At 39.0% G+C, this 10,877-nt stretch overlaps 1 protein-coding gene across 5 annotated transcripts in view; it reads right to left on the reverse strand.

The window, feature by feature from the left end:
• Positions 1 to 9,557, reverse strand: part of BANP (BTG3 associated nuclear protein) — a 244,254-nt gene extending 234,697 nt beyond the window's left edge. Inside the window, exon 1 of one of the 5 annotated variants that reach the window (XM_051974821.1) lies at positions 9,405 to 9,557. The gene's annotated coding sequence lies outside the window, so the exon portion shown is untranslated. The remainder of the gene's footprint in view (positions 1 to 9,404) is intronic. The other 4 variants (XM_051974822.1, XM_051974824.1, XM_051974823.1 and 1 more) reach the window with 4 other exon arrangements.
• Positions 9,558 to 10,877: the final 1,320 nt, after the last annotated feature.

Below are 10,877 nucleotides of genomic sequence, written 5' to 3' on the forward strand. Positions count from 1 at the left end.
GGAGGACCTGAATTCAAATCTGACTTCAGACAATTAACACTTCCTAGTTGTGTGACCCTAGGCAAGTCATATAACCCCAATTGCCTCAAAAAATAAAAAAATAAAAAATTGTTGTGCTATAGGAAATAACAAGTTGGTAGACTTAGGAAAGAATAAACAAGCATAGTATGGCCCTACACAGATGCATATGAATGTATATGTGTGTGATTATGGGCATCTACATATATGTATCTGTGTGTGTGGGTAGGGAGGTATTATGTATTAGAGCTTAATTATAACCTGAGGGAGCGAAGAATAAAGTAAAAATTATACTGTAGAGAACAAAAGAAAGCCTACAAGGAAGGAAAGAAAAGAAGGACAGCTCTGAACACTATAGTATTTATTACACAGGCTTTCTTGAAATGGACATTTATTATTCATATTTTGAATTCTCTTAGATTCTGCTGTGCCCAGGGCAATGTGTGGCTTTTTTTCCCCTCTTTTATATTTATGTTTTAAATATATAAATAAAATTTTGGATAGTATTAGAAATTGCTGCCTTCTTTGGTCAGGCAGGTCATTCCATCTTACTTCCTCCATCTGTAAAATGAGAAGTCTGAACTAGATCAACAAACATTTATGAAGAGCCTGCTCAAAAATATTCAATAATTCTCCACTGACTACAAGATAAAGTCCAATCTTAATCTAGTACTGAATCCCCTATAATCGAATCCCAACCTTCTGTCTAATAACTCCCAGATACAAGTCCTTTACTTCAGCAGGCTTCTTCTCTGTTCACAAAACAGCCTCCATTCATTGGTTTACCTGTACCATTCTGTACCATTCTCCTCCCTATACTGCCTTTCCCCTCCTATCTGCCTTACTGTAACCTTATCTGTCATTTAATCTGCTTATGACAAGTCTTAGGAAGTAGGCTGCAATAGCTGGAGTTGTGGGTGCCAATCCAACTTCCTAGTTAACTAACTTGAGTCCTCTCTCTCTCATCTAATATTGCAATGTAGACTATTTACAGCTCCTATCCCATTCTGAGTCATCATACATCTATCATAGGACTGGTCTTCCCCACTAGACTGTGAGCTCCTAGAAACCTTGTGTTTGTTTTATAGCTCCTAGTCCTTTGCTATCCCTTTGCACTGGGTAAATCAATAAACATTTATTATCAACAACTGTTTTTTGGGGGATACAATATTTAAAACTCCCTTAGGACAGGGATTCTTAACCTAGAATTAATCTAGACAGACAGCTAATGCAACAGCTATGCACAAACAAGCCATAGCCAAAATAAGAACTCAGCAGAACAAAGGCACTAGGGTTAAAGAAGCCTTAGAAGGGTGAAATGTGGACTTTTAGCTGAGACTTTAACGCTGTGACATTACTACAGTTTATCTGTTCCTCCCTTCTCTCCCAAGTTGCTAAAAAGGTTCTTTTTATCTATAATCTGCATCACTAACCCTACCAGTATCCTAATTTCCTTTCCCTCCCTTTGACAAAAATCAAATAGAACAGATTTAAAATATCAAATGGCTATTGCTAAATTTGTAAATGAGACTTTTAACAGCTAACCAAGACAGGTAGCCCTCAAACTTGAAGACACTGTCAATAAAAACAAGCAATACTTGTCTCCCATCCCCTCCCTGCTTTCCCTTAGATGCGTTTATTTTCTGTCTACAACAGTGGTCTCTCAAACTGAGGCTCATTTTCCCTTCTTGCCTGAAATTCTGGCACTAATTTATACCCCAAGTATTCTTAATGCTATTCATCTAGAGCTTTTCAGTTTCCTGTGCCTCTTGACAAGAGTAGAGTCTTAAATAACATTTGGGGCAAGAAATAATCCCTGGGGACATTTATTTATTCAACAACTTTTTTTTTTCCTTTCAAAATATATCAGTCAACTGTGTTCAAGATCCTGCTTCTCTTAGCTTGGACTCAGTAACTATGTTATTCCAAGTACTGGAAGATTCAAAGTAGCCACCATGTCTGGGCCATGGAATAAGCCTGACAAACTGCTGAGTGTTGATATCCTCCAAAGACCTTCAAAACTGTCTAAGTCTGACAGTCACTGATGAATTACATGCTGTGTGCTAAGTAGTGGGAATACAAAGACAGGCAAAAACCAATCCCTCATCTCAGAGTTCAGTCCAACAGAAAGACAATACACAAATATGTACACACAAGATGTATGTGGAGTAAATTGGGGAAAAGGAGGAAATAAGCATTTATATAACTCCTACATGGTGCTAAGTGTTTTATAAATATGATCATTTTAATCCTCAACACTGGGGAGTAGAGGCCATTATTATTCCTATTTTATAGATAAGGAAACTGAGGCAAACAGCTAGATCACACAGCTAGAAAGTAACTGAGGTCAGATCTGAAATGAGGTCTTACTGAGTTCAAATCAGAAGTCATCTCAGAGAGAAGGCACTAGCATTGAGGGGTTCAAGAACATGGAATCTGTTTTATGACATTAACAGGCTTCTTTTCATCTTGTTTCTACCAATAAAATATTAGCTTCTTAAGGGGGAGGTATTATTTTGTATCCTCAGCAGCTAGTATAGTTCCTGGGTACATGGCATGTGCTTAATAAATGCTTATTGATTGAATTATAAATTTTTAAAGGAACATGTAAGTACCCACCTTTACACCATTTTGCTATTCTACTTAATTCTACAAATGGAAGTATAAATTGCTTCTTACAACCATTAGGAAATTATCATTTTCACAATGATGATTATTAGTTTTTGTTTTTTTAAGGACATAAGACACCATTCTAGGTACTGGAAATATGGAGGTGAAAAAAAAAAGACAAGCTTATAACCTATGGGGAGGATGTGTCAAAGATGAAAATCATTTAAAAAGGCAAAAATGTGATAAGAGTAAGGGAAATAACGGTATGTGTTATTACATCTCTCCATGTCAGGACTTAATTTTTCATTAAGCAGTTGTATTTGTAATTTCCTTGACCTGCACAAGGTTCACCCTGTACCTAGGAGTTTAATGCTTTTGTTGTATTCTAAGTAGCAAGACTGGGAGTCAAAAGTTAACTCTAGCTACAATAAGTTCAATGTCAAAATTTCATACACTGAATTGTCTTATCAAAGGAAATATCAATAGCATTCTCAAGCCTCAAATAAACAATTCTAATTGGAAAAAATGTTTAATAATGTTCTACCTTAACATATATGATACCATGATATGTAGTATTTTGAATATGTAGTATTTTGAATAAAACAAAATTATTTTACAAGAAAAAAGTTCACTGTCTTTCACAAATTTACTTATAGGTTTATTTTGGGAGCCTATTCTCATCTTTCTATATATTGCCCTCTATGATTTTTTTGTTGTGCCTTTTATTAAAAACCTACATATTTCTAGATGACTTAATTTCTCACACAAGAAATAGAGGAGAAAAAAATCAAATCATTTCTGTGTGTCTGTAGAATACATTATGGACTTTACCATTCTATTAATGGATGTGGATGAATTAGTTTACTAAATTCCAGGTTATCCAATGCTCTAATATATAGTACCATGCAGGTATCAATTCTGTCAAATTTATTAGTTCAATTCAATCATCATGCTATTATTTAGTACAACTGATCATAGGTTCCATATCTAACTGGTCCATTTCTTTCTGCTACTAGAATTTATAGCATGTGTCCAGTTGACTTGTAAATCCATCTTGTCTCTTTATTGTGGGAGAGGAAAGATGTTGTATTCTAAGCAGTAACAGCCAGTAGAAATACTAATAGCTAGAAAAACTCAAAAACTACAGTATTGATGGTAAGTCATTATCATGATTGTGTAGAGACAAAAAAATCAAAGTAATCTTTTGGAAAATACTGTTTGAAACCCTAGTACCATCACTACTCCCCCACTTTTCTACCTAGCTCTGTCACATAAATACAACAAAGCAATTTTCTGCTTAAAAGGTGGTGAAAGAATAAAAAGTGGAATGGTGAAGAGTCAATAGAGGGATCTGTTTACAAATGGGATGAGGCTCTTTATTTTAATCTGGTCTTCAAAACTCCTAAAAGGTCAATACTAATAATATTCAGATTTAAGATTTTAAAATATCTTTGGAGGACTTCAAAATAAACCATCAAAACAATACCTTGAACAGTGATTGCCAGAAGCTTTTGATTTTAAAACTTCTCATGCATTGCTAGATGTTCTAGTATACACACCAGTTTGTTTTCTACTCTAGGCTGTGGTCAAATTGAACCACATAAATATGAAACACACTTCTGCTCTTGTTTTTCCTAGAATCCAAACTTCTTTTTTCTTAATAAAATCCCATTTTAAGGATTAAGTTCACAGTGAATTACATTTTATCCTTCCTTGTGTGATCTTTTGTGAACACTACACATTTGAAATGGAAATCCAAAAACAGACCTTTATTTACTACATATGCATCACATTCAATGTAGTTTTTAAAATTGTGCTAAGATAGTACACAAATGTGTTTTTTTAATACTGTCATGCTCTGAATTTTAACATACTTATAAAAATATAAAGGGAGGGAAAAATGATTTTATAAAGAAAAAAAATGTGACCGTTTAAAACCTGGTTAGTAAAAAGATTTTAAAAGCCCTATTTTTTATTTAAACAGTAATTTGAAGTGGGTCATAGTCATAATAAGCAGTTTATTCAGTTCCAATTCTTATCTTGTATTGTCAGATTAATTTAAAGACACAATTCAAAAAATACATATATTTATTAAACACCTACTATGTGTAAGGTACTGTAGTAGGCACTAGGGATACAAAGACCAAAAAAAAAAAAGGAACAGTCCTTGCCCTCAAGGAGCTTACATTCTATTGGAAAATAGGCAGAATCAAGTAGACTGGAGAGATCAGAGAGCTTGTAAAAGGCTCTAGGTGTATCAGTAGGAATCTGCTTGATAGATGTAATCATACCTGTAATCAGAATCTGCAAGAGCAGCTCCCATTTCTTGCCAGTTTACACATACCCAACATTTAAGCCATTCATCCCTACACAACAACCACTAACACACTAGCCACAATCTTAAAATGAGGCAACATTCCCATATATAACAGATTATAAAAATTAACTAGGCATGTGTGATTTAGTGATAGTTTTAAATTGTTAGCAAAACTCCAATAATACACTGGTTGACTTGAGAGTTATTTCAAATGTTTTAAGAATAATCTGTCGGGGCAGATAAGTGGCGCAATGGATAGAGCACCAGCCCTTTAATCAGGAGGACCCGAGTTCTAATCTGGTCTCAGACATAACTCTTCCTAGTTGTGTGACCCTAGACAAGTCACTTAACCCCAATCGCCTCAGCAAAAAAGAAAAAAAAATCATCTACTAGAGGTTTTTAATGAAGTATTGGCTATGTGGTAATGATCTATACTGTTCCTCCCTTAGGAACCATGTTTGACAATCACCTAACATATGGGCACCTAAGATAAATACCTCATGTGGCAACTTCAGTATAATTGTAGGTCTTTCTCAACATTTGTTTCAGTAAATAAAAAGCTAAGAATCAATTATGTGCCTGAAAATGCTGTTTTGAAACATTTTGTTGTCTGTTAATCATTTGGTAAAATTTTAATCCTTAAGTTAGAGCAGAAAGAGTGGTAGTTTCTGCCCAACACAGTATCCTACAACTACTCATGATGCAGTTCGCCTGGCCATCAGGCCTCCTAATGGCAGACACAGAGATTTAATAGGAAGTTCATTCATTGAAGGCCCACCACAGTTCCAAGAATGCCATCAACTTTCCTTTATATTGGAAGAAAAAAGACAGGAGCTTAGAATCTATTTGACAACTATCCAGGTTTATTTCATCTTAAGTGCTTTTATGCACTATAGATTCTGATCAAACTAGACTCCTGGTAGCTCCCCAAATACCTGACATCTCCCACCTCTGTACACCATCACTGGTTATCCTATGTTCTGGTCTTATGTTCTCAATGGCCAAACTAGACTCGCCCATCTGTGAGCCTGCCAAAATTCTTTTCTGTCTGCCAGGTTCTTTCAAGGTTGAAATTCAGGTTTCTGCTCTTTCATGAAGTTCTCTCTGTACAACCCACCTTCCCCCACATGAAGATGCTGCCTTCCTTATCAAATTTTCCTGACACTTTGGATATCCTTTGCAACTTTCATTCTGTTTTCTAATCAGAGTTATCCGTGTATATTCAGAGCCCTACTCCCCCATTCCCATAAAGTCTAAGTTCAATCAGGACAGAAACTTACCTATCACATTTGTATCTCTACCATCAAACTCAGTGCCTTCCACATAGTAAAAATGTAATACAACTTGACTGAATTAAATCTCACTTTAAAAAGTGGGTTTTGTTGGAATGCATTTATTGTACATATCTAGAGATAGCTATATCATGGATAACATATACTTTTATCTATATCTTCACTATTCAAATAAAATAAACACTTAAGATACTAATTATGCCACAATGCAAATTTTAAGTTGTTCAATCTTTATTACATGTGGCAATCATGCAGAATTCTGAAGTGAGAGTCAAGTGAAAGGCAACATTTCTCTTATTACTTTATGTCTCCCTCCCTACCAAGCTGTTCCAAAGCAAAATCCTCGTTCCTTCAATTAAGTCCAAGTTAAGCTTGAATGTCCCAGCTCTATGTTCATCCTACACCCTTCTACTTCACTATCTTGGGGACCACTTGTTTGATTTTTTTCTAGTGATTCCCAAGGCTGTTGGCTTGGCAAAGCCAAAGTTCAGTCAGTGAGTTATAACTAAAACAAAGTTATTCAGAATACTTCACACCTAGAAAAAAATTTCCACAGCCATGGACTGCAAACCTAACTCACCCATCATCCCACAAATATCACTATTATTTGTAAAGAAAAATTCAGTATTTTGGAAATGCAACTATCCTTAGAAACCTAATCTAAGCCCCACATGTTTTCAGAGGATACTAAAAATGAAAGCCTAAATCACGCAGCCCTTTTATCAAAACAAATCAGATTGCTGGAGTCCCACCTCCAGATCCTTTCTGTCAGGGCTTTTTCACTGGGCAGAACCTTCTCACATCTCACATCAGTTTAGCAGTACCAAAAGAGATGGTATTTGTAAAATATCCAACATACAATAGGCACTTAATAAATGTTCTTTCATCTCCCTGCCTACCACCTTCCCCTCTTTTTCAGGCTTATTTTTTTCCTCCCCCCTGAAAATGTTTACCATCTTCTTCACAAGCTAAGAACATATCCACCTAGGAACCAGCTGACATTCTCAAAGTTTGGATATGACCAGCAGCTCTCATTCCTCTCCAGAGGGCTAGCCAGAGTGCTATCAGGATTCAAAAGCTCTGAGGATGGATCCAGTGAAGATGCTTTGTTTTTGTCACAGTGCAAAACAAAGTAGAAAAACCCCATCACACTGGCAGTTCCAATTCATTTTTTAGCAATTACAACTGAAAACTAAGAGAAAAATTGCAACCCACATTTATGGAATACCAAAACAAAGAAATTATGCTCATGTTGTGATTGTATATTTGTCTGAATTTTGCCCCAACTTAGCAAAAATGGAAAATTAAAACTAACCAAAGCAAAAACCAAGGCTAAGATTCAAAAGAGCCAAATCAGTATCACCAAAAATAATATGAAGTGAGGCAAAATCCAGCTATTCAGTCACTTTAGGAAATGGACTAATAATGCTCTCTACATATCCTTTCATTTCTAAAATTCTACATATTCCCAAAATTCAAAGTAAGTCAAATCCCAATTTCTTTTTTTAAAACACAATATATACAATCAGTAATTCAAAGATCTATGTGGATAGTTATGGAACAATGATAAGTTTAACAAGTTTTGTACTTCGGATTAATATTGTTCCAATTCTTAAAAATCCCACCAACTTATTTGTGGTATACTCTGGATACAATCACAGAATTTAACCCTTCTATGAGACTAAAGAATGAGCTAAGACTTTACAAAATACCATTCTAAGAAGTGAAAACTAAGCATAACAGGAAAAATGGAGCAATCTGGTATTCATTTTTAACATAATGTTGAATTAGTCTTGTTAGCAATACTAAAGTAAGCTTTCCTTTTTCCTAGTTCAGGTATGGTAAAATGCCTAGGTTCAACACACACATTAAATATCCCCCAATCTCACCAAAACAACTTGTTTGAATTGCCATAGAAACCGAAATTCACCAAAAAAAAAAAAAAAAAAGTATTATCTGACAAGATACTGACCAACTGCAAGAACATAAGTAGAGAAGCTCAATAATCACAGAACCAATAATAATTTCACTTTCAAGAATTTAATTTCCCAAATCCTGAAGCTTTTATAATTTATCAAAATTCCTTTTCTAATACAAAGTCTACAAAGCCAATGAAAGAAAAAAAGAGGGGCCACGAGCTATTTTTTTTTTTTAAAGCATAAAGATTTTGTTTGCAAAGCCCATAGAAAAATTTAGGGCTTCAGAAATTTACAAAGGTGGGTCGCAGGCACGTGGGCTGTTTACAATACGTATTGCACCAGGTGAGCTGGAAGAGAAAATCAATTACCTTTACGTTTGGGAAAGAATAAGAGCGGGGAGATTGGGGAGAGTCATAAATAATGCCCTAAATAATCTTCTCCAACCATTTCATGGGGCGAGGGAATGGGAATACTCAGTTATTCCTTTAAAAAAAAAAAAAAAAAAAAAAAGAGTCTAAGCGACCAGGTCCCGACTCGCAGTTAAGATCCACTATTTTCCGGTTCTCTGGCTTCAGGCTACTTCACTTCTCACCCCTCTATGCCTCATCTGTAAAGTTAGGGAAGGCCCCTTTTCCACTTCCAAATGTTAAGAAGCCAAGAAGGAAGCCATGCGGGAGAAAGGACTCCCTGCCCTGGGCCTCAGTTTCCTCGCCTGTAAAAATGAAAACTAATGCTCCCCCTTTTAGTCCTAAGTCCCCAGGACCCGTGAGGGGGCCGTGTTAGGCGGCCTCCACGGCCGGGCCTCAGTTTCCTCATCTGTCAAGGAAGGGGGTGGGGCGGGCCGGTCTCTGGGGCCGCCGCCGAGCCCGGAGCCTGCGATGACCGCCCAGGAAGCGGCCGCTGCCTCCTCCCCCACCCCCGCCCTGGTATCCGCGACCCTCGGGCAGCGGGCGGCCCGAGCGAGGCCGCCGTTGGCGGCGGGGCCTGGCAGGCCTGGCCGGGCCTGCGCTCCTGCTCCCGCTGCCGGCGGCGGCGGCTCCGGTCCGGGGGGGCGCGGCGAGGCCCGGGCCCGGCCGCCCCGGGGCTGAGGCGGACGCCGGGCCGGGCGGAGGGAGCTGGAGTTGGGCCCGGCCAGGCCGGGAGAGGAGAGCAGGGGAGAGGCGGGGGAGGGGGAGATCTCGCTCTCGCTCTCGCCCCGCGGGAAGGGGGGGAGGTGGAGACGCGACCGGCTGCGGGAGCTGCAATTACCGTGTGGGCTGCGGAATTCTCGTGGTGTTTGTCGGGGAGATGCGATAATGGCGTCCGTCCTCGCGAGAGGAGCTGCTGCAGTGCGCAGGCGCCGCGATTCCCTTCCCCCGCGGCGGTCGTCTTCCCAAACCTGCGCAGACGCATTACCCCCACCCGCCCAGAGAGGGAATAGGAAACGACGCGCGAGCGCCGGCCTCGTCCCTTATCTTCGTGCGCGCGCTTTCACCTTAACCTGATCCCACTCCCTTTGGTCACTTCTTCAGTCAGAGCGCATGCGCACCGCCTCCCAAGTTCAGCCCGTTTAAATTTTCCAGGACACAAGCAAGCGTATGCTCTCAACCTCTTTAGCTGACTGCAGGAAACAGAAAGTCATTTAGATGGATCGCTAAAAAATTTGATTTATTGATTTTTGGGTTTGCTTATTGTTGTCGTTTCCCGCTCCCCACCCCCACCCCAAGAAATAGCAGAGAATACTACAAATCCCAAGATGCCCTGCTCTGCCCGCAAGGAGCATTCGGGGAATTGTAGTCCATTCTGTGCTGTACTGTTGCAGGGCATGCTGGGACTTGTAGTCTGCCCAGTCGGTTTCCATCCCGGCGCGTTCCCCTGCCGCAAGGAATGCTGGGACTTGTAGTTAAGTTAATTTAGTTATTAAATCCCTCGGAGGTAATTTTCATTATTTGCTTCTGTTCTTTCTACTACATATTTGAAGCTCTTGTCGGAAGTAGACTGGTGATCAGATGACTTGAGTCCCCTGATGGAGATTTCTCTAATTGATGAATTTATTTGCAAGGCTTTCCCTCCCTGGAATTGATAACCCCCCAGGAATGTCCCCATTTAGAGCCAGAAAGGTCCTTAAAAATCAGAGTCCAAGCTCCTAATTTGACAGAGGAGGAAACTGAGGCACAGAGGTCTTAAAGGAGATTCCAATAACATATAGATTGGATGACCTTGCATGTTTTTTTTTGTTTTATTGTAAAAACCCACTTGCACACTCTATATTTTTCAAATGCTTAGTTACAAAATCACTTTTTTCCCTCAATAGTCTTCTCTGTAACAGTCGGTATTCATGATGAGTTTTCATCGTTGTTGGGGTTTGAGGGCAAGGCCTGTTTTTTGCCTCTTTCTTTGTCCTTGGTACGAGAAATGGATGGATTTTTGTTTTCCACAGTTATGAAAATTAAGTTGGAGAAATGAAACAAATCAGAAGACAAGTCTACAAGGACATCAAGGAATAATCAAGAATAGAATTTATCTTCCCCCAAAAGAACCTGCTTGGGGGCAGGGTCTGACTTGTAATCAGGGGCCTGAGATGTGAAAAGAATCCTTTAACCCTCCTCTGTTACCCTTCCCCCTTCTAGAATGTAAGCTCCCTGGGACCATGTAATGAGAGAAGGAGATTTTCCGTAACATCCAATTAATGGGGACTCTGGGGAGGGACTTGTGCTTCAGGATAGGAAATGAAAGGCTGCT

The sequence above is a fragment of the Antechinus flavipes genome, chromosome 2, assembly GCF_016432865.1.
Source record: "Antechinus flavipes isolate AdamAnt ecotype Samford, QLD, Australia chromosome 2, AdamAnt_v2, whole genome shotgun sequence".
Classification (NCBI taxonomy): domain Eukaryota; kingdom Metazoa; phylum Chordata; class Mammalia; order Dasyuromorphia; family Dasyuridae; genus Antechinus; species Antechinus flavipes.